We start from the raw sequence: 21,828 nt of genomic DNA, 5'->3' as shown, positions 1-21,828 counted from the left end.
AGAATCTCAATCACCAAACCGAGACACTGAGAAAGAAAACACTGAAGTCTGGATAAGCTCTGAAGCCAGCAAGAAAGAAACAGAAGAACCGAGTCAACCTCCAGTCAGGAGATCAGATAGACCAAACAAAGGTATCCCAGCTAGACGCCTTTATTATATGGTCAGAACACTTCCTGAGCCAGAGCCACACTCATGGTTAGAGATGCAAAAACTGCCTGTCCACGAGAAGCAGACGTGTATAAGGCTGTGTGCCCACGTAGCGTTTTTCAAGCGTTTATGCTGCGGAATTTCCACAGCGTAAACGCTTGTGAAACGCTAGGTAATCCGCACCCCATGATCCCCAAGGGGATTCCGCATGTTCTATGCACATGCTGCGGATTTTTCCGCAGCGTTTATGCTGCGTACAAAAATCCGCAGCATGTCATTTAATTTTGCGGAAGCGCAGCGGAACTCCCGCCATTGACTTGCATTGAGACGCATAGAAACCGCGACTGTACATTTTTACAAGCGGCTTCTATGCGTCTCTATGTGCGGATGGTACCCAGTTCTGGAGGAGAGGAGACTCTCATCCAGACCTGGGTACCATTGTACCTGTAAAAAAAGAATAAAATAACAAATAAAGTTTATATTCACCTGTCCGGCGGCTTCTCTCTGAATGCCGGCATCGCTTGAGGACCTGCGGTGACGTCACAGTCATGTGACCGCAGGCCCTTCACCGCTCTGTCTCGCGAGATGCCGGCATCCAGGAGCCGGACAGGAAGCAGCGCTGCAGCCACGTCAGGGCCTCGGGGGTGAGTATAGCTTTATTTGTTTTCATTTTTACGGTTCACACTGTATAAATCCATGCTGTTTGCATGGATTTATACAGTGTGACCTAGTTGTCAAGCACTTTCCAAGTGATGCTATCGCCTGGAAAGCGCTTGTCAATCTGCATGCAGAAACGCATGTGAATCCGCATGTGGATCCGCATGTATTCTGCAGGAAAAACGCATGCACAATCTGCATGCGTTTTTTTCTGCCAGGGAGATGCAGAAATGCTGCAGAAATTTTCTGCTTCATTTCTGCATCGTGGGCACATAGCCTTAATGCCGCTAATGAAGAGATGGAGTCTCCTCATCAACTCCAGACATGGGAGCTTACGGAGCTACCACAAGGAAAAAGAGCTAACGGATGTCAGTGGGTCTTCAAAAACAAATATGACTCAGAAGGTAAAATTCAACGGTTTAAGGCAAGATTGGTCGCAAAAGGGTACTCGCAAAAATATGCTGAAGATTATGACGGTACATTTTCTCCAGTTGCGAAGCAAACCACATTCAGAACTTTAATGTCGGTAGCTGCAGTTCAACAGATGACAGTGAGACATTTTGACATCAAAACAACCTTCCTACATGGTTATATTGAAGAAGAATTGTACATGAGCCAACCCAAGGGATATATTAAAAAGGGTGAAGAGCACCTTGTTTGTAGAATGCAAAAATCTCTCTATGGACTTAAGCAGTCGGCAAGAGCATGGAACTCAAAAATGAAAAAAATTTGGTGGATAAAGGATTTAAAGGGTCTCAAGCTGATCCATGTTTGTTTATGAAAATTGTAGCAAAGGAGTGGATGTATGTTCTCCTATACGTAGACGATGTAATCATATCTCATCGAGATGAAAAGGAAATTACAAAACTAGGTGAAATTCTCAACCAGCACTTTGAGACCAAGGACCTTGGAAATGTGATGCATTATTTGGGAATCCAAATCCAGAGAGAGGAAGATGGGAGTTTTCTTCTCAATCAAAGTTCTAAAATTTTCGCAATCCTGAACCAATTTGGACTGTCAGAAGCCTAAGGTGCGTCAACACCAATGGATCCATCCTACTAAAAGTTGGAAGGAGAAGAAGGTCTGCTACTCACCAATGAGAGTTACAGACAAGCAGTGCAGGCGCTTCTGTATATAGCAACAACAACTCGTCCAGATATTACAGCCGCAGTTGGAATTCTCTCCCGAAGTGTAAGCAAGCCACGCCAAAGAGACTGGAACGCAACTAAGAGAATTCTACAATATCTTAAGGAAACTCAAAGGCTAAATCTTAAGATTTCTGCATCAGGAGATCTCACTCTCAGTGGTTATGTGGATGCAGATTGGGCTGGAGATACAAGTGATCGGAAATCAACAAGTAGTAACATGTTCAAGTTAGGAGAAAATTCAATTTCTTGGTCCAGCAGAAAACAAGTGTCAGTCGCATTGAATTCTACAGAAGCAAAATATGTGTCAGCTGCTTATGCAAGTCAAGAAGTTATTTGGTTGAAACAACTTTTGGAAGATTTCGACAAGCCACTAGCTCAGCCAACAGTTATCTATGAGGACAACCAAGGATGTATTAAAATTGGCAGCAGTGAGAAGATTAGTGGAAGGACTAAACACATCGACGTTAAACATCACCACTTACATGACTTAGTAGAACGTGGTGTACTAGAGGTTGTTTATTGCGAGTCTGTCAAGATGTTAGCTGATGGTATGACAAAACCATTGCCAAGAGCCAAGTTTGAGGACTTCAGAAGCACAATGGGACTAACAGGATAAGCATTTGTTGAGTGGGAGTGTTGGAATATGTTTAGTGCAACAACCCAATTCCTGTGTATGTAAATGTTCTATTGCTAGGTTTGTGTATTGTCTATAAAGTTAAAAAAAAAAACTCCCAGAGGCTCACACACAGAAAAGACCATGTGACTGTGTTCAGTTTCCTGTGTCTGTGCATGAGAGGAGAAGTAGCCTGCTGATGCTGCACAGAGACACTTAAGATATGTATATTCCTGATACCACAAAGCCTGTCATATCTGTACCTGTTTATAGCTAATTAACCCCTTAACCCCCGAGGGTGGTTTGCACGTTAATGACCAGGCCAATTTTTACAATTCTGACCACTGTCGCTTTATGAGGTAATTACTCTGGAACGCTTCAACGGATCCCCCTGATTCTGAGAATTGTTTTTTCATGACATATTGTACTTCATGATTGTGGTAAAATTTCTTCGATATCACTTGCGTTTATTTGTGAAAAAAATGGAAATTTGGCAAAAATTTTGAAAATTTTGCAATTTTCAAAATTTTAATTTTTATGCCCTTAAATCAGAGAGATATGTCACACAAAAGAGTTAATAAATAACATTTCCCACATGTCTACTTTACATCAGCACAATTTTGGAACCAAATTTTTTTTTTTGTTAGGGAGCTATAAGGGTTAAAAGTTGACCAGCGATTTCTCATTTTTCCAACAAAATTTACAAAACCATTTTTTTAGGGACCACATCACATTTGAAGTCACTTTGAGAGGTCTTTATGACAGAAAATACCCAAAAGTGAAACCATTCTAAAAACTGCACCCCTCAAGGTGCTCAAAACCACATTCAAGAACTTTATTAACCCTTCAGGTGCTTCACAGGAATTTTTGGAATGTGGAAGAAAAAAATGAACATTTAACTTTTTTCACAAAAATGTTACTTTAGACCCAATTTTTTTTATTTTCACAGGGGTAACAAGAAAAAATGGACCCCAAAATTTGTTGTGCAATTTCCCCTGGGCACGCAGATACCCAATATGTGGGGAAAAAACACTGTTTGGGCGCACGGCAGGGCTCGGAAGGGAAGGAGCGCCATTTGACTTTTTGATTGTAAAATTTGCTTGAATAATTAGCGGACGCCATGTTGCGTTTGGAGAGCCCCTGTGTGCCCAAACATTGGAGCTCCTCCACAAGTGACCCCATTTTGGAAACTAGACCCCCAAGGCACCTATCTAGATGCATAGTGAGCACTTGGAACCCCTAGGTGCTTCACAAATTGATTCGTAAAAATGAAAAAGTGTTTTCTTTTTCATTTTTTCATTTTTACGAATCAATTTGTGAAGCACCTAGGGGTTCCAAGTGCTCACTATGCATCTAGATAGGTGCCTTGGGGGGTCTAGTTTCCAAAATGGGGTCACTTGTGGGGGAGCTCCAATGTTTGCGCACACAGGGACTCTCCAAATGCAACATGGTATCCGCTAACAAATTGAATGGAAAATCGGCTCAAATTGTTAGCGGACACCATGTTGCGTTTGGAGAGCCCCTGTGTGCCCAAACATTGGAGCTCCCCCACAAGTGACCCCATTTTGGAAACTAGACCCCCCAAGGCACCTATCTAGATGCATAGTGAGCACTTGGAACCCCCATGTGCTTCACAAATTGATTCGTAAAAATGAAAAAGTGAAAAAAAAAACACTTTTGCATCTAGATAGGTGCCTTGGGGGGTCTAGTTTCTAAAATGGGGTCAATTGTGGGGGAGCTCCAATGTTTGGGCACACAGGGACTCTCCAAATGCAACATGGTATCCGCTAACAAATTGTCGGCTCAAACTGTTAGTGGACACCATGTTGCGTTTGGAGAGCCTCTGTGTGCCCAAACATTGGAGCTCCCCCACAAGCACTTTTGGCCGCCAAGCATATGGGGCGGAGACTCGAGCATGTCACTCAAATACCCACGATACTCAATGCATACCAGAGCACCCGATGCAAACTCAAGTAGCGAGCACTTGCGCTCAACACTAGTCGCCATATCGTCATCTTTTTTTCTTACTTTTGAAAAAAATCCCAACCCCATCACAACCCTAACCCCAAACCCAGCCCTAACCCTAGCCCTAACCCTAGCCCAACCCTAACCCGAGACTTTATTTTTGACGCCGTTCCTCGTGCGGTATAAGTGATTAGACGACTTTATTCTTCGGGTCGGTGAGACTACAGCGATACCAGAATCATATGGGGTTTTTATGACTGACAGCTGTCACACACTAAAAGACGCATTTTTTGTAAAATCTAGTTTTTGCATTGCCATGTTTTGAGAGCTATAATTTTTCAAGATTTTGGCAGACAGTCATGTGACGGCTCGTTTTTTGCGGGATGAGTTGACGTTGCTATTGGTGCCATTTTCAGGCACGTGACATTTTTGATCGCTTTCTATTCCGATTTTTTGGAGGCAGAATAAACAAAAACCAACAATTCAGGAATTGTTTTTTTTATTTTTTTTTATTCTGTTCCGCGTGTGGTAAAATTGATAAGGCAGCTTTATTCTTCGGGTCAGTACGTTTACAGCGGTACCACATTTATATCGTTTTTCTATGTTTTGCACTTTTACATAATAAAAGCAATTTTATAGAAAAAATTATTTTTTAGCATAGCTTTATTCTGAGAGCTATAACTTTTTTATTTTTCGGCTGATGGAGCTGTATGTCGGCTTGTTTTTTGCGGGACGAGATGATGTTTTCAGCGGTACCATTTTTATTTATAGTTGTCTTTTTGATCGCGTGTTATTCCATTTTTTGTTTGGCGGTATAGTGATAAAGCATTGTTTTTTGCTTCGTTTTTTTTTTTTTTTTACCGTGTTCACTGAAGGGGTTAACTAGTGGGACAGTTTTATAGGTCAGGTTGTTCCGGAAGCGGCGATACCAAATATGTGTACTTTTATTGTTTTTTTTGTTTTTTTTTTATAATAATATTTATTGATGGGTACATTATATTTTTATTTTTGGTGGATTATTTTTTTTATTTTTTTTTAAATATTTTTGCAATTTTTTTTTTTTTTTTCACTTTCTGAAAGTTTCTATACTTTATTACTTTGTCCCACTGTGGGACTTTCACTTTTTTTTCTCTGATCGCCTGCATGGCACAGGAATGCAGCACCATCCCTGCTGTGCCATGCAGGCTGTCAGCGCTGGACAGGGGAGAGGATTGTTTGGAGATGCACTGCGCATGTCCAAACAATCTTCCTGCTGTCTGGTGACCCGGATGTTGTCATGACGACATCGGGTCGTCATGGCAACACCCGGGAAGCCGCGTCAGACAGCGCTGGAAGCCGGAAGAGGAGGTGAGTATCTGCGATCACCTCCCCTTGCCGATCGACTTCAATCGCAGCATCGCGGGGGTTAATGTGCTGGGAGCGGTGCAGGACCGCTCCCTGCACATAGCATCCGGTGTCAGCTGTGACAATCAGCTGACACCCGGCGGCGATCGCGCCCGCACAGCCTGTGTGCGCGCGCGATCGCCATGACGTACTAATACGGGTCTGGCTCTTAAGTCCCAGGGCACAGACGCGTATTAGCACGTCAAATGTTGTTAAGGGGTTAAAGCCTTGTTCTGTTGTTAAGACGCTTTGAGAATATCCTGAATGATCCGCTGCCAACAGGTAGATATTTCTTTTGAGCTTCACGGTTGGTCGGCATGAGGCGCTAAGAAAAAAATAGATTCAGTCAGTTGTCTATTGAAACGTTCCTTTACATCTATGGACACGGATGGCACAATATGAAGTATGATCTGAGACCTCCATCTTGAAGATGGGTGATGGCAGGCATCTGGTGCAATATATCAAAAGTTGCTGTTCTCTCTCCTTCTTTGTAGTGGGATAAGCTGGAAAGGAAAAAAAAGCAGATAAGGGAATCAATCACTCCATGTTCAGATGCATCAAATCATTAAAATTACAGGAAAATTCCTTTAACCCAACATCAACGTGACCTGAATGATTCTTGGCATAGAAAAGCATACAATCTATTGAAAACTATTTTCTAACTTACTTTCTGCTTAATCTACATTGTGTTGCAATTCTGTGCTGGACTAATAGATGTTCTGGATTATCAAATGCTGGATTAAAGGAATGGAACTCTATTTTCAGATTAACTGGGAATTATTTTTATTTAAAAAATAATCTCACATGAGAAGTGTCCATGTCCGAAGACACATTCCTGGCGGAGGTAGATGTCTTAAAGAAAACAGAATCCGGTGAGTGTCCACTTTTCACTCATCAGGGATGGAGAATAGGACAAGGGGTCAGATGATAATGAAACTGCTGACCCCCGGAGATCTGCAGCTCACTGCCATCCTCTATATATTCTCTTCTGTAGACTCCATATGAAAATCTGTGAATCCAAAATAGATTTAGTCACCGATCTGATAAAGACACAAATCCTGCAGCTTTCCACACATATTCATAGTGAACATCCCCCTGATATCGGACCCCCATTGCACTCCTACATGGAGCATCGCCTTTACTGGGTGTTCGTAGAGTCTCTTCATAGTAGAGGCACCAGTATAGGTAACACCACATGCAAATCATATGGTGCACTGGATTATACTGGTGCTCTGTAAATAAAGATATATGGCATACATGTATTTATATGTTCTTCATACCTGTAAGTACAGGTAACGCCCCAAAAATGACAGCCAAAAAGGCCTCATTAACAGGACATAAAGCCTGACCCCCCATTAACAGTGCCAGAATACTAATCCCATTGACATTAAAAAAGTGTCCCTCAATAAATAATACTGGCAGCAGAGTGTCCTGTGTAACCTAAAGATAAAATTCAGCTTTCCTGCAGCCACTAGAGGGAGTACAGTGCACCAGTGGATATATACATTATGCTGATAGCTCCCCCTAGTGGCAGGTGACAACAGCTGTTGTGGCAGATTGCCTGCTCTGTCCAGTTTCTCTCCTATATTAAGTTTAGGTGAAATGATAAATCATCAGCGGATCCCATATTACATGAATGAAGCTTCAGGGAGATGAGATGAATCAGTTCCATGATGGGATGCGAGCACTCACCGACATCCATCGTCACTGGTCACTGTCCAGTAACAGACTGAGGATGATTGTCAGTTCGCTTTCTTTTCAAATTGACATGTAGCGATCCTATTGGCTGCTGACCAATGTCATGTAACACAGAATTTTAAAGGGACAGGATGCTCTTATTTCTCTGCAGTTTATTTCATATATGAGTGCCTTAAATCTGCTCAGAATATGAAGCTGTTTAGATAATTTCGGGGGCTCCACCTTTCTTTTCCATACAGAGGGAGTGAAACTTCATTACATATCATACCAGAACATTAGAGACTCGATTCATTAAAGGGAATGTGCCATAGAAAAGATGTTAAAAGAATATAAACTTTTAATGTTTTATTTTTTTTTAATATTAATATTTGTTTTTAATGAAGTAAAATATGAACAATAATTTAAAAAGTTTTGATATTTTTCACTTTTAAACACTAGGGAGAGCAGCTGCTGAAATTTGCCATGAAAACCTATAGTACTGCTAAGCTCACATTATGACAGCAGTAAAAGAGTGCGGGATCTGCTCACATGTGTTTGATGTCACTCCTATTCTCCCCTTCTGGGTGTTTGCAAAAGGATAAGGGAGAATGACATTTGGGATTATAGTGCAGAGCCATTTTATTGGTGACTGCAAAGTGATACTGATATGTCAATGGTAACACACGTTGGGATTAGATATAGGGCTCAGTGTGGTGTATCACATGATAGGATGAGATACAGGGCTCAGTGTAGTTAAACAAAATATATCCACTGGGTAAATTTTATCAAATAGTCAATTCAGCCATTACACAACCATTGTTATTTAATTGAGAAAAGCGAAGTCCACAGGCTTCACACAGAAAAGAATAAAAGGAGTTTTTATAGCTAAAATGTATACGTTATTGAAATTACATATCTAGTAGACAGAGTGATACAATAAAAGCAGAATGACTACAAAAAGAGTGTTATAGCAACTACACCAGGGGTCTCAAACTCAGCTGGGCATATGGGCTGCACACGGAAAAACATTTAATTTGGGGGGCCGCATTGTTTGCATGACAAAGTGACATTTTTAGTGATACCATTTTATTTTCTATACACCTTTTGAACTGGTCCTCATCTTGTAGACATGGTCTCCCCTCCAGGTCCCCCATATTGTAGACATGGTCTCCCCTCCAGGTCCCCCATAATGTAGACATGGTCTCCCCTCCAGGTCCCCCATATTGCAGACATGGTCTCCACTCAAGGTCCCCCATATTGCAGACATGGTCTCCCCTCCAGGTCCCCCATATTGCAGACACGGTCTCCCCTCCAGGTCCCACATATTGCAGACATGGTCCCCCATCCAGGTCCCCCATCCAGCAGACATGGTCTCCCATCCAGGTCCCCCATATTGCAGACATGGTCCCCCATATTGCAGACATGGTCCCCCATCCAGGTCCCCCATATTAAAGACATGGTCTTCATATTGCTGACATGGTTCCCATATTGCATACATGGTCCCCCATCCAGGTCCCCAATATTGCAGACATGGTCCCCCATCCAGGTCCCCCATATTGCAGACATGGTCCCCCATGCAGGTCCCCCATATTGCAGACATGGTCCCCCATCCTGGTTCTTATGTTGCAGACATGTCCCCCATCCAGGTCCCCCCCATACTGCACACAGGGCCGCCCCCCCATACTGCGCACAGGGTCCCCGTCCCCCCCACAGTGCGCTCAGGGTCCCTGTCCCCCCCATACTGCGCTCAGGGTCCCTCCCCCCCATACTGCGCTCAGGGTCCCCATCCCCCCCCATACTGCGCTCAGGGTCCCCGTCCCCCCATACTGCGCTCAGGGTCCCCCCCATACTGCGCTCAGGGTCCCCGTCCCCCCCCCATACTGCGCTCAGGGTCCCCGTCCCCCCATACTGCGCTCAGGATCCCCATCCCCCCCATACAGCGCTCAGGGTCCCCCCCCCCCATACTGCGCACAGTGCCCCCCCCCCCTATACTGAGCACAGGTCCCCTGTGCTGTATTTCACATGACAGAGAAAAAAAAAAAGATTCTCACCTGTCCTCCGTTCCCTCGGCGTCCTTTCTGTACCTGTGGCCCGCAGGCACAGACCCCATAACGATCGCGGCTCTCTCCAGCAGCCGCCGACATCAGCGCTGTAATGCAGTGTATTGCCGCGCAGAGACCGGCTCTCTGCACAGCAATACCAGTGTCAGCCGCCGGCCTATCAGAGGCCAGCAGCTGACCTCTGGCAGGGGGCAGAGACGCCGACGCTACATCTACATTCGCCAAAATGCATATTTTTTGTAGCTCGCTTTCTTGCAGACTTTACAAAATGGTGCCTGATGCCCACCCGTTTTATAAACCAGAAGGGCCATCAAAAACTTAAAATAAATCTTTATACTCACCTTACTGTTCACTTCCCCAGCCCCTCTGCTACTCACCACTACCTATCCCATCTTCGCCGAATCTTCTGATCCCTCGCCTTTTGTGCAAGAATCTTCGAGCATCCCAGGCTGTGCTGGTACTCTCGGCAGTCATGGGGTCCAGGAGGGGTCTGAGAATGCACAAAGTCCCGGCATACATTTTGATTTCTTGCTGTGCTTTGGTGCGCAAAACCCTCCGGGCTTCAAGAAAGCTGGATGTTTGGCACAACTTGAGATGCTCGAAGATTCCTGTCATCACTGATCTCTTCCTGTCACTACTGCTCCCAGGGTCAAGCTGGGGTTAAGGGCAGAGGGACAAATGCCCCTCAGGCCAAACGTCCTACAGCTGTTGAGGACAACCCAGCAACCTGCAACATTACTGCTGGGTAACACTGTACCTTTAAATGGCTACATGACAATGTAGAAGAAGTGAACATGCAGCACGCTCTGTGTGGCCATGTAAGCTGGCCCCCGGCAGTAGTCATGTGAGTGGGCCGCTGTTTCCATGCCGGAGCCAGTTACAGGAAATCGAGTGTTGTGGGTGTGCACGTGCGACATTATTTCTGTGTCTGTTACTGCCACCGTCCCTTCTGATGTATTCGGTGCAGAATAACTCATTTTGACTCCTTCAATCAAAAGGCTAGACCAGTTCTTACAAACAATGTCCATTTTATACACGGCCAAACTGGTGAATTATAGGTTGTAGATTCTCCTCCTCATCTTCCACACAATACACTGGCTCCATTCCTAAAGCTACAGTTTGCCTGTTGTTCCCGGCAACAGGTACAGCAGGGGGCATGAGGAGTAGTTGAAATTACTGACGTTTTCTTAGGGGTGGGGTCATACGGGTCCACGTGTATCTTTATGATCCTGGTGCCCTGTGTCCTTGCCTATATCAGTCCCAGGGGCTGCTCGTTGAGACAATGCTCCCTGTTTTAGTACTCACATCAGGGCGGAAACTTTTCCTAAGGTCCCCCTTTTCAGCTTGATGGTACGTGAATGTTAGAAGGGATCTTGTTTACAATATAATTAAGATCATGTTACCATCCAGTTCTATCTCTGTTAAATAAATAAAGGATACATGGGAGAGGAAAGAAACCCCAAAAGATTAAATGAGTCTCCGATGTGCATTTCTCTCTATCTTTCTTACATATTATCGTGCAATAAATATTCAGATTGTGGAACATATAGTCAATTTAACCATTTGTAGAAGTTAAAGTGGGAAGTGGATGTGAAACCAAACGAGTGTGAACAAGCGTTTGAAGCGAAGAATAATTATGCAAAACCAAAATTTTTCACAGTGATATATATTTTTCTTTTTCTGTTATAGAGAAATAAGTGGAGGAGAGATTATTAATAATAATAATAATAATAATAATAATAATAATAATAAAAACACAGGTCAATGTGAACAAAAAGTTATACATTTCTTTTTTGACAGCAAACTGTAAGTAATTTTTCGTTCCATATATATTAATAAATAATGCCAACATATCTTTTGTATACAGCAATGGATAATTGAAAGTAATACAGTTTTATTATATACGATAGTACGATATATATGAATATCTAGATGAAAGCTGGAATAAACCAGACGAATTAAACTGGTCACCTCCCACTGTGGGAGATTTTTTATTCAGCTATACATACATATATTTTGTTGGTATGTATTGTGTTTCGTATACTTATTACTGTTTCCAACATACAGAATCTATACTGTTCAGCTAATTTGTTTCAATTCTCTTGCTAGAAACTTTAATGTCAGGACTTTTATTATAACGTCTGTAGCGTTAAATAACCACAAAAAGAAAAAAGCCTGTCTCCAACTTGGAAACGAAGCTGTAACACCTGAACGTGACAAGAACTAGTTAATTAACTGATTGGACTTCCTTTGCTGTTCTTTTGTATTTATACCCTACTTGTATTCCAATGTATGTACCATGATAAAGGGTTTTCTAAGCCGAAACGCGTAGTGTTTTTTTTACTCTGTTTGCCCATATGGTGTGAATTTTTTATGGAAATATCATCCTTCAAATAAATGGAAATTTTAATTACTCCACATTGCTAGAGTCTCCTCACTCGCTGGATTTTGGTCTACAGTTGTTTTTTGGGGTTTCTTTTTTACCGCGTTCACTTAATGCTAAAATTGACCTGCCATTATTATTCTCCAGGTCATTACGATTTCGTAGAGACCAAACATGTATAGGTTATTTTTTATTTAAGTGGTGAAAAAAAATCCAAAGTTTGGTAAAAAAAAAAAAGTTACCATTTTCCGAGACCCGTAGCGTCTCCATTTTTGGGATCTGGGGCCAGGTGTGGCTTATTTTTTGCGCACTGAGCTGACGTTTTTATAGATACCATTTTGGGGTAGATACAATGTTTTGATCACCCGTTATTGCATTTTATTGCAATGTTGTGGCGACCAAAAAAACGTAATTCTGGCATTTAGAAATTTTTTCTAATTTTGTCACAAAAAACGTATTGACTCGAGTACAAGCCGAGGGTGGGAAATGCAGCAGCTACTGGTAAATTTTCCCATCCTGGTAAGCAATGCCCCCTCATCCCCAATCCTGTTATGCATGTGACTCACCCCCTGGGCCATGTTGTAGTGCGGCGCGCGTGTGCGCGGGTGAATACCCGGAGCCGGATCCGATGGGGGTTGTAGTCTCCGAGTGGCGGGGACCCGGTCCGTGCCCAGGGTGGTCAAACCAAGTGGCAGTTATTGGTATGATGGTATTAGTGTCCGACTACGCCACCTGTTGAATGCGGTTATGAAACCGCCGCTGCAGGGCAGACCGCTGAGGCCGGTGGTATGGTTGTGCAGCGTGGATGGTATAACCCCCAACGGGAGGGGTATAGCCTCAGGGCAGCTGGTGAAGCAGGAAATGATGATAGTGGTAGTGGTGGTGTGACAAGGAATCGCAGAGACTTGTGGTGCAGGTTTAAAGCTTTACTCACAGTTGGTGTTCAGATCACTTCGGCCAAGAGTGACCACCCGAGCCGTGCTGCGTCCACCAGGTGCGGGACTCGGCCAACTCCCAGGCAGTTCCAGAGCGTGGTCCTAAGCTCCCCTCTCCTCCTTCCTACTGGCCGTCCCCACCAGGGATCCACCTTTGTCCGGCTCCCTCGGGCCTTCTGGTGGTGAAACCTTTCCCGGCTTCCCTGACCCTATATGTGGTTTGCCTTCCTGGTGGATGTGGCGAGGGGTCGCGCCAAAACTTGACCACGACCTCCGGTTCCTGGCTAAGGATAATTGGCCTCCACCAGTTTGGGATCCGGTACCCTGTTCTGCCAACCCTTCACCCGTTAACTCGTGGGATCTCAGGGTTCCCTCTCTTCTTGCGTCTCTGGGCCTTTCTTGGTGTTCCTGTTTCTCCTTCTTCTTCTTTTCTCTCTTTCTCTCTGCCTCAGGCCTCCTCTCCAGGCCTGGCTCTGGAGCTGGGCCCAGACCGAGCCACAGCTCCCTGTCAGCCCTCTCTGGCTGAGCTCCTCTCTGGACTGACCCCTGATCCAAGATGGTGCCCCCCTTATATACTCCCCTCTGACACCCGAGCCCAGGTGACTAGCACCCAATGGGCTCCTACCTATGCCCAGAGTCCCTCCCCTCTCTGCTCCTACACCACTGGGATGTTCCTCCCCCCTCCCCACTCCAGCCAGGGACAGAAGCTGTCGTACCTGCACATCTATCTGGTGGGAGTACCGTTGGTCTGTCCCCCGGAAATGGGGTGAGTGTGGTGCATGCAGCTAACTGAGCTATGTTCCACACTCCATCCTTACCCGAGAGTGGAATACCACACCTCTGGTTCGAGGTGCAATACCCCTGTAGCAGCCAAGTCCTCGGGGTGCTACACATGGCCTACTCATCCCCCAATCCTGGTATGCATGGCCTCCTCATCCCCCAATCCTGGTATGCATTGCCTCCTCATCCCCCAATCCTGGTATGCATGGCCTCCTCATTCCCAAATCCTGGTATGCATGGCCTCCTCATCCCCCAATCCTGGTATGTATGGCCCCTCATCCCCCAGTCCTGGTATGCATGGCCTCCTCATCCCCAATCCTGGTATGCTTGGTCTCCTCATCCCCAATCCTGGTATGCATGGCCCCATCATCCCCAATCCTGGTATGCATGGCACCATCATCCCCAAACCTGGTGTGCATGCCCCCCATCACTGCACACATGAAAAAAATAAACACTCCTACTCACCTTCCTTCCCTCTGCTCCAGAGCTGCGTCCTGTTCTGCCAACAGCTGATCTCAGCATCTGAGCAGCGCATGACATCACTGCCATGCGCCCCCAGACACCGAGGTGAGCTGCGGGGAAATTCACTCCTCTCCACGCCAGGACTATGGGAGTGGAGAGGAGTGAATATTCACTTTCTTTAATAGCGCACACTGTCAGCAGCTCCTGCTGCAGCTCAGCGATCCTGTGTGCACACGTCTAAAGAGAATGAATACTCACTCTTCTCCACGCCCATGGGAGTGGAGAAGAGTGAATATTCATACTCTCTAATAGCGGGCACACAGGATCGCTGAGCCGCAGCAGGAAGCCGGCAGCTGCGAATGACAGTGTGCGCTATTAAGGATAATGAATATTCTCTCCTCTCCACTCCCATGGGCATGGAGAAGAGTGAATATTAATTTTATTTAGCAGCGGGCACACCTGGTAGCTCCAGCAGCCAGCTACTGCCTATGCACCGCTCCTCTGCTGCCGCAACACCACCCTCCACAGCCGGAATATACTATAATATAAGTATATACTCGAGTATAAGCCAAGGGGAGCTTTTTCAGCATAAAATATTATGTGCTGAAAAAGTCAGCTTATACGCTTATACGAGTATATACGGTACTTTTTATATACCGTATTTTTCGGACTATAAGACGCACTTTTTTTCTCCAAAATTTTGGAAGAAAGTGGGGGGTGCGTCTTATAGTATATGTTCTGTGGGTGGTAGGGGACTGGGGGGAGCGGTAGCGGCGGAGGAGCCGGGCACAGGAGGCAGCAGCCGCCTGCTGCAGTCTACGCTGTTCCCGCTGCAAAAGAAAATAAATATTCACTCTTCTCCATGCCCATGGGAGTGGAGAGGAGAGAATATTCATTATCCTTAATAGCGCACACTGTCATTCGCAGCCGCCGGCTTCCTGCTGCGGCTCAGCGATCCTGTGTGCCTGCTATTAGAGAGTATGAATATTCACTCTTCTCCACTCCCATGGGCGTGGAGAAGAGTGAGTATTCATTCTCTTTAGACGTGTGCACACAGGATCGCTGAGCTGCAGCAGGAGCTGCTGACAGTGTGCACTATTAAAGAAAGTGAATATTCACTCCTCTCCACTCCCATAGTCCTGGCGTCCCATGGGCGTGGGGAGCAGGGAATATTCATTTTCCTTAATAGCGCGCACACTGTAGCCACAGCGCGGCTCCAGCTGCTGCCAGCTGTCTGTGTGCCCGCTATTAAAGCTCATGAATATTCACTACAACCCACTCCCATGGATTCTAGTGAATATTCATGGTCTTTAATAGCGGGCACACTGACCACCGAGTGCAGCAGGAGCCGTGCTGCGGCTACAGTGTGCTCGCTATTGAAGAGAGTGAATGGTCACTGCTCCCCACGCACACGGTCCCGGCGTGGGGAGCATTGACTATTCCGGCACAGCACTTCACTGTATGAGGGCGCATGACAGGGATGCCATGCGCGCCCTGCCATGCGCGGCTCACACAGTGAGAGTGTCGGAAGCAGAGCGGGACGCAGCACTGGAGCTGAGAGCAGGTGAGTATGATTGTTTATTTTTTTTGTGGGCAGCGTGATGGGGATCAGGGGGGCCAAGCATACCAGGATCAAGGGGTGCCAAGCATACCAGGATGGAGGGGTGCCAAGCATACCAGGATCAAGGGGTGCCATACATACAAGGATGGGGGATCAAGGGGTGCCATGCATACCATGATGGAGGGGTGCCAAGCATACCAGGATCAAGGGATGCCATGCATACCAGGAAGAAGTATGCCATGCATACCAGGATCAAGGGGTGCCATGCATAGCAGGATGGGGGATCAAGGGGTGCCATGCATAGCAGGATGGGGGAATCAAGGGGTGCCATACATACCAGGATGGGGGATCAAGGGGTGCCATGCATTCCAGGATGGGGGATCAAGGGGTGCCATGCATTCCAATATGGGGGATCAAGGGTTGCCATGCATAACAGGATGGGGGATCAAGGGGTGCCAGGCATACCAGGATCAAGGGGTGCCAAGCATACCAGGATCAAGGAGTGCCATGCTTACCAGAATGAAGGGGTGCCATGCATACCAGGATGGTGGATCAATGGGGTGCCATGCATGCCAGGATGGGGGATCAAGGGGTGTCATGCATGCCAGGATGGGGGATCAAGGGGTGCCATGCATACCAGGATGGGGGATTGGGGTGCCATGCATACCAGGATGGGGATGAGGGCCATGTATACCGGAATGGGGATGAGGGGCCATGTATACCAGGATGGGGATGAGGGCCATGTATATCAGGATGGGGATGAGGGCCACGTATATCAGGAAGGAGGGGCCATACATACTAGGATGGAGGATAATAACAGAATTGGGGTACATTACCCCAATGCCAGTGTCAGCAGCAAACCCCCTCCCCCATATCAGTGCATCATGACTACATTTTTTGCTTACATTTTTTTTTAGATTTTCTTCCACTAAAACCTAGGTGTATCTTATGGTCCGGTGCGTCTTATAGTCCAAAAAATATGGTATATACTAAGCAGAAATACAACACACTATAACTTTCAGCACACACTTGACACAACGTCTTGTTGAGGGGGACATGACTCCTTGTCCTCCCTCTTACAGCCACGTCTGATTAAAGAAGCACTCCTCCCATCCAAATTTTTATCCTGTTAATATATGGCAGTCATTATATTATATAGCACTGTGTACAATTGCTCATTTTGCCTTTCTACCCAGCTAATTCTTCTCTTTTCTATTAGGTCTATGACATCACTTGATTAAAAACTGGCAAGCTGAATCCTTCTAAGCCATGGATGTCAAACTTAAGTACACAGAGGGCCAAAATTAAAAACTTGGACAATGTCGCTGGCCAACCTTGATATTTATTAAAACAATGTCAACAATTGAGGAAATTTTACCTTATCCAATATAATGACAAACCTTTTAATATGGAAACAAACTTAAAGGTCTTGTCCCACAAACAAAGTACATTTTAATCAATGGATCTTAGAATAAAATAAATTCCACAATTGGATGTTTTAAAAAAAAGTTATTTTCACGAGATAATCTTACAAATGTGCTCGTGTTGTGTACTGTGTAATGGCTGTGTCTGACCGTACAGGAACATGGTCTGATCATACCACAGCTCCTGGGCAGGGGAGGAAGCAAAAGAATATACAGATACGGGATCACAGCTGATTCTTTCTGGGATGTAAAACAAGTATTTAACCAGGCAGGGAAATGTTTTTCCTTACAGAAACCAGCAATGCTCCCATGCTGTAATATCTATACACTCTCTTTAGCGTTGTCCCTGCACAGTCAGACACAGCCATTACACAGTACACAGCAGGGGCACATTTATAAGTTTATCTCGGCACAGGAACATTTTATTTAAACACATCCAATTGTGGAAATTATTATTATTCCAAGATCTATTGATTAAAGTGTGCTTTGTTCATGGGAAAACCCCTTTAAGTTTTGCTTTAACATTGAATCTACTGATCTACTCTGATGCACACTGGTCCAAGCCAGAAACCTGGCATCTCTTCTTGCATGCTAGTTAATTTAAAAAAAACAACAGTTCTTTGTCGCTGCAAAATGTCTGGTTGTTCTGTGCATCCCAATAGGTTTGAATGGAGCTGCTTGCTCCACCACCATTTCATTCACACTCCTCATTGCAGGCAAGAGATTGTGAGGGCCCTAACAATCAGACATTTATCACCTAGCGTGAGTATATCTGGTAAATGTGTTTATTTGTACACTTTATTTTTGTGAGATGTGATGCACAATATTTAACATTCTCTTATTTTCTCCTTAGCGATATTATTATTATTTATTATAGCGCCATTTATTACATGGCGCTTTACATGTGAAAAAGAGGTATACATAGCGAAAATAATTACAATAATCTTGAACAAAACGTGACGGCGACTGGTACAGGAGGAGCGAGGACCCTGCCCGTGAAGGCTCACAGTCTACAAGGGATGGGTGAGGATACAGTAGGTGAGGGTAGAGCTGGTCGTGAAGCGGTATGGTAGAGCGAGGGTTACTGCAGGTTGCAGGCTTGTCAGAAGAGGTGGGTCTTCAGGTTCCTTTTGAAGGTTTCCACGGTAGGCGAGAGTCTGATAAGTTGGGGTAGAGAGTTCCATAGTAGGGGGGATGCACGGGAGAAATCTTGTATGCGATTGTGGGAGGAGAAGATAAGAGGGGAGTAGAGAAGGAGATCTTGTGAGGATCGGAGGTTGTGTGCAGGTTAAGTACCAGGAGACTAGGTGAGAAATATATGGAGGAGACAGGTTGTGGATGGCTTTGTATGCCATGGTTAGGATTTTGAACTGGAGTCTCTGAGCAATGGGGAGCCAGTGAAGGGATTGACAGAAAGGAGAGGCCGGGGAATAGTGTGGGGACAGGTGGATTAGTCGGGCAGCAGAGTTTAGGATGGATTGGAGGGGTGTGAGAGTGTTGGAAGGGAGGCCACAGAGCAGGAAGTTGCAGTAGTCAAGGTGGGAGATGATGAGGGCGTGCACAAGTGTTTTTGCAGATTCATGGTTGAGGAAAGTGCAGATCCGGGAGATATATAATCCAATTTAATCTAATTTACCTCTTAGCCAGTAATTAGTTTTATTATAGGGTTAAAAAAGATTATTGATCATTTCTTTCTTCATCCCTGATCTGACATCTGCTTGTTGGGTAAGGCAGCTGTCAGGGCAACTGTCCAAAGTTGGCATGTATTGTGAACATGTCCTATTTTAATTAAAAAATATAGATTCACGAAACCTGGAGAAATCTCCAAATGTGACAAAGCAGTACTCCTGAACGACCAATGTCAGATCAGAGAGAGGCTCAGCACAACCCCCTAGGGAGGAATTACCATCATTAAAAGTTATCAAAAGATATTCAAAGGATAGAGGAAACTAGCAGACTGGTCTCAATGCAATGAGACTGCCAAATAACAAAATGCATCATTCTGCTTTTTCTGGCAGTTCCTGTCATATACTTACCCTGGGTGACTGAGCCTTAGCTAAACCGTGTGGAGATTACTCTTCTCTGCCTCAGATTTCAATTGCCAATGTGGATAACTTTGCAGCTATGAAGAGGAACGGCACTCCTTAGGTGCGCGGATTAGGTCCCAACCCTTACAATACAAAAAAAATGGAATGCAGCACTCTAAAAGCTGAATTTGTATTGAAATCAAGAAATAGTGTACATGTACACAAATATATGATGTTTTGGTCTAGTCGACCTTAATCAGATATACACTAGAAGCATATAATTTCATAAATGCTTGGAAATTTGACTCCGGCTGTTTAAATTTCAAAAAGCAGCCCCTGTGCTTGTGAACCCAGGGTATGCCTGGTGCATGGGGTGCAGTTGCGACGTCTGTTGCAATTGTTGTCAGTTCACGTCTGTGAATAGCCTGAAGGTTAAAAACGCTCACTACACCCCTAGATGAATTCCTCGCGAGGTATAGTTTTCAAAATGGGGTCACTTGTGGGGGGTTCTGTTATTTTGGCATGTCAGGGGCTCTGCAAATGTGACATGGCAGCCACAATCTATTCCAGTAAAAAACTGAGCTCCAGAATTCAGTTGGCGCTCTTTTGCTTCCGAGCCCTGCGGTGCGCCCAAAGAGTAGTTTTCTATCACATATGGGGTATTGGTGCACTCAGGATAAATTGCAGAACAAATTATACTGTCCATTTTCCCCATTTACCTTTGTGAAAAACCAACATTTTTGTGAGGAAAATGTCTTTTTTCATTTTCACAGCTTGACGTTATAAAATTCGGTGAAGCACATGTGGGTTCAAGGTGCTCACCACACATCTGGATAAGTTCCATGAGGGGTGTAGTTTGCAAAATTGGGTTACTTGTTTGGCTTTTTCACTGTTTAGGCACATCAGGGACTCTGCAAATGTGACATGGTGTCTATTATCTATTCCAGCCAATTTTGCACTCCAAGTGTCAAATGGTGCTCCTTTCCTTCCAAGCCCTGCCATGTGCCAAAACAGTAGTTTTCCACAACATATGAGGTATTGGTGTACTCAGGTGAAATGGTGCAACAAATTTTATGGTCCATTTTATCCTGTTATCCTTGTAAAAAAGAAAAATTGGGGGCAAAACCAACATTTTTGTGGAAAAAAGTAAAATTAAAATTTTTTCTTTCAATATTTTGTTTAATTCCTGTGAAGCACCTGAAAGGTTAATACACTTAAACTGCACTTTGAGGGGTGCAGTTTTTAAAATATTGTCACTTTTGGGTATTTTCTCAAAGTCACCTCATGATGTAGTCCCTAAAAAATATGGTTTTGTTAATTTTGTCGGAAAATTGAGAAATTGCTGCTAAACTTTTAACTCTTCTAACTTACCAACAAAAAAAAGTAATGTTTCAAAAATGATGCTGCTGTAAAGTAGACATGTGGGAAATGTTATTTATTAACTATTTTGTGTGATATAACTATCTGCTTTAATGGCATCAAAATGAAAAGTTTGAAAATTGCAAATTTTCCCCAAAATTCCGATATTTTCACAAATAAACACCCCAAAATATGAGCCTAAATTTACCGCCAACATGAAAACAATGTGTTGTGAAAAAAAACTATCTCAGAATCACTGGGATATGCTGAAGCTATCCAGAGTTATTACCACATATAGTCACGCTGGTCAGAATTGCAAAATTTGGCCTGGTCAGGAAGGTGAAAACAGGCTCGGGGATGAAGGGGTTAATGGAGATATGCAAAAGATTTGGCATCCACTGTGAAATTACATGTTCTATTATTTTATAAACTGACATTTCTAAAAAATTAAATAAATAGCAGACCAAACATCCAAACATAAACAACTTGTACAAAAGTTTGTGGATCCAGTTAGGTAATACACAGTATGGGTAAATTGGAGTAAAAGATGCATATTGTGTCACAGAAAATCTCCTACAGAAATTTTTCTTCCACAGATTGAAATCGCCTATGTTTTCCGTATGAAAATAGGACAATTTTTCATACGCTCATCTGACCCTAGAATAAACATAAGAGCAACTGAGAAATGAGGTTATATGCAAGACTTTTGTATGTGTGCTCCTGAAAGAACTGACTTTATTCTTGGCAATAAAGGGAGTCCTTTACCTCTCTTCAAATTTACCACATAGCCTTGTAGGAGATTGAGCAACAATAAAAAGCTTTCTTTTTGCTTTTAAATCTGTTCCTCCATTCCCCCAAAAAACAACTTTATTATCATATGTAAATGAGGGTGCTCAGTGCAGTCTTCGTATGATTAAATGCCTCGGTGCACCGTTCCACCACACTTTTTTAGATTTCTACTGCTCCTTCAATGTTGATTGACAATGGCTTGCACATAGTCAAGGCTGTCTGAAGAGAAACCTTCGTTATGTGATCACTGTCACTGAGTAGGAAAGAGCAGACAAATCACTCTCTCCTCGCTTCTGACATTGCTCATCTCCACTGCTACGCCTTCAGTGCAGGAGAGCAGATAAATCGCTCTCTCCTTGCTTCTGACATTGCTCACCTCTACTGCTACGCCTTCAGTGCATGAGAGAGCAGATAAATCACGCTCTAATAGCTTCTGACATTGCTCATCTGTCACGCTG

The sequence above is a fragment of the Phyllobates terribilis genome, unplaced genomic scaffold (assembly GCF_046119375.1).
Source record: "Phyllobates terribilis strain yellow unplaced genomic scaffold, ASM4611937v1 Scaffold_4__5_contigs__length_816908805, whole genome shotgun sequence".
Lineage (NCBI taxonomy): Eukaryota > Metazoa > Chordata > Amphibia > Anura > Dendrobatidae > Phyllobates > Phyllobates terribilis.
Note: the sequence above shows the minus strand (reverse complement) of the source record.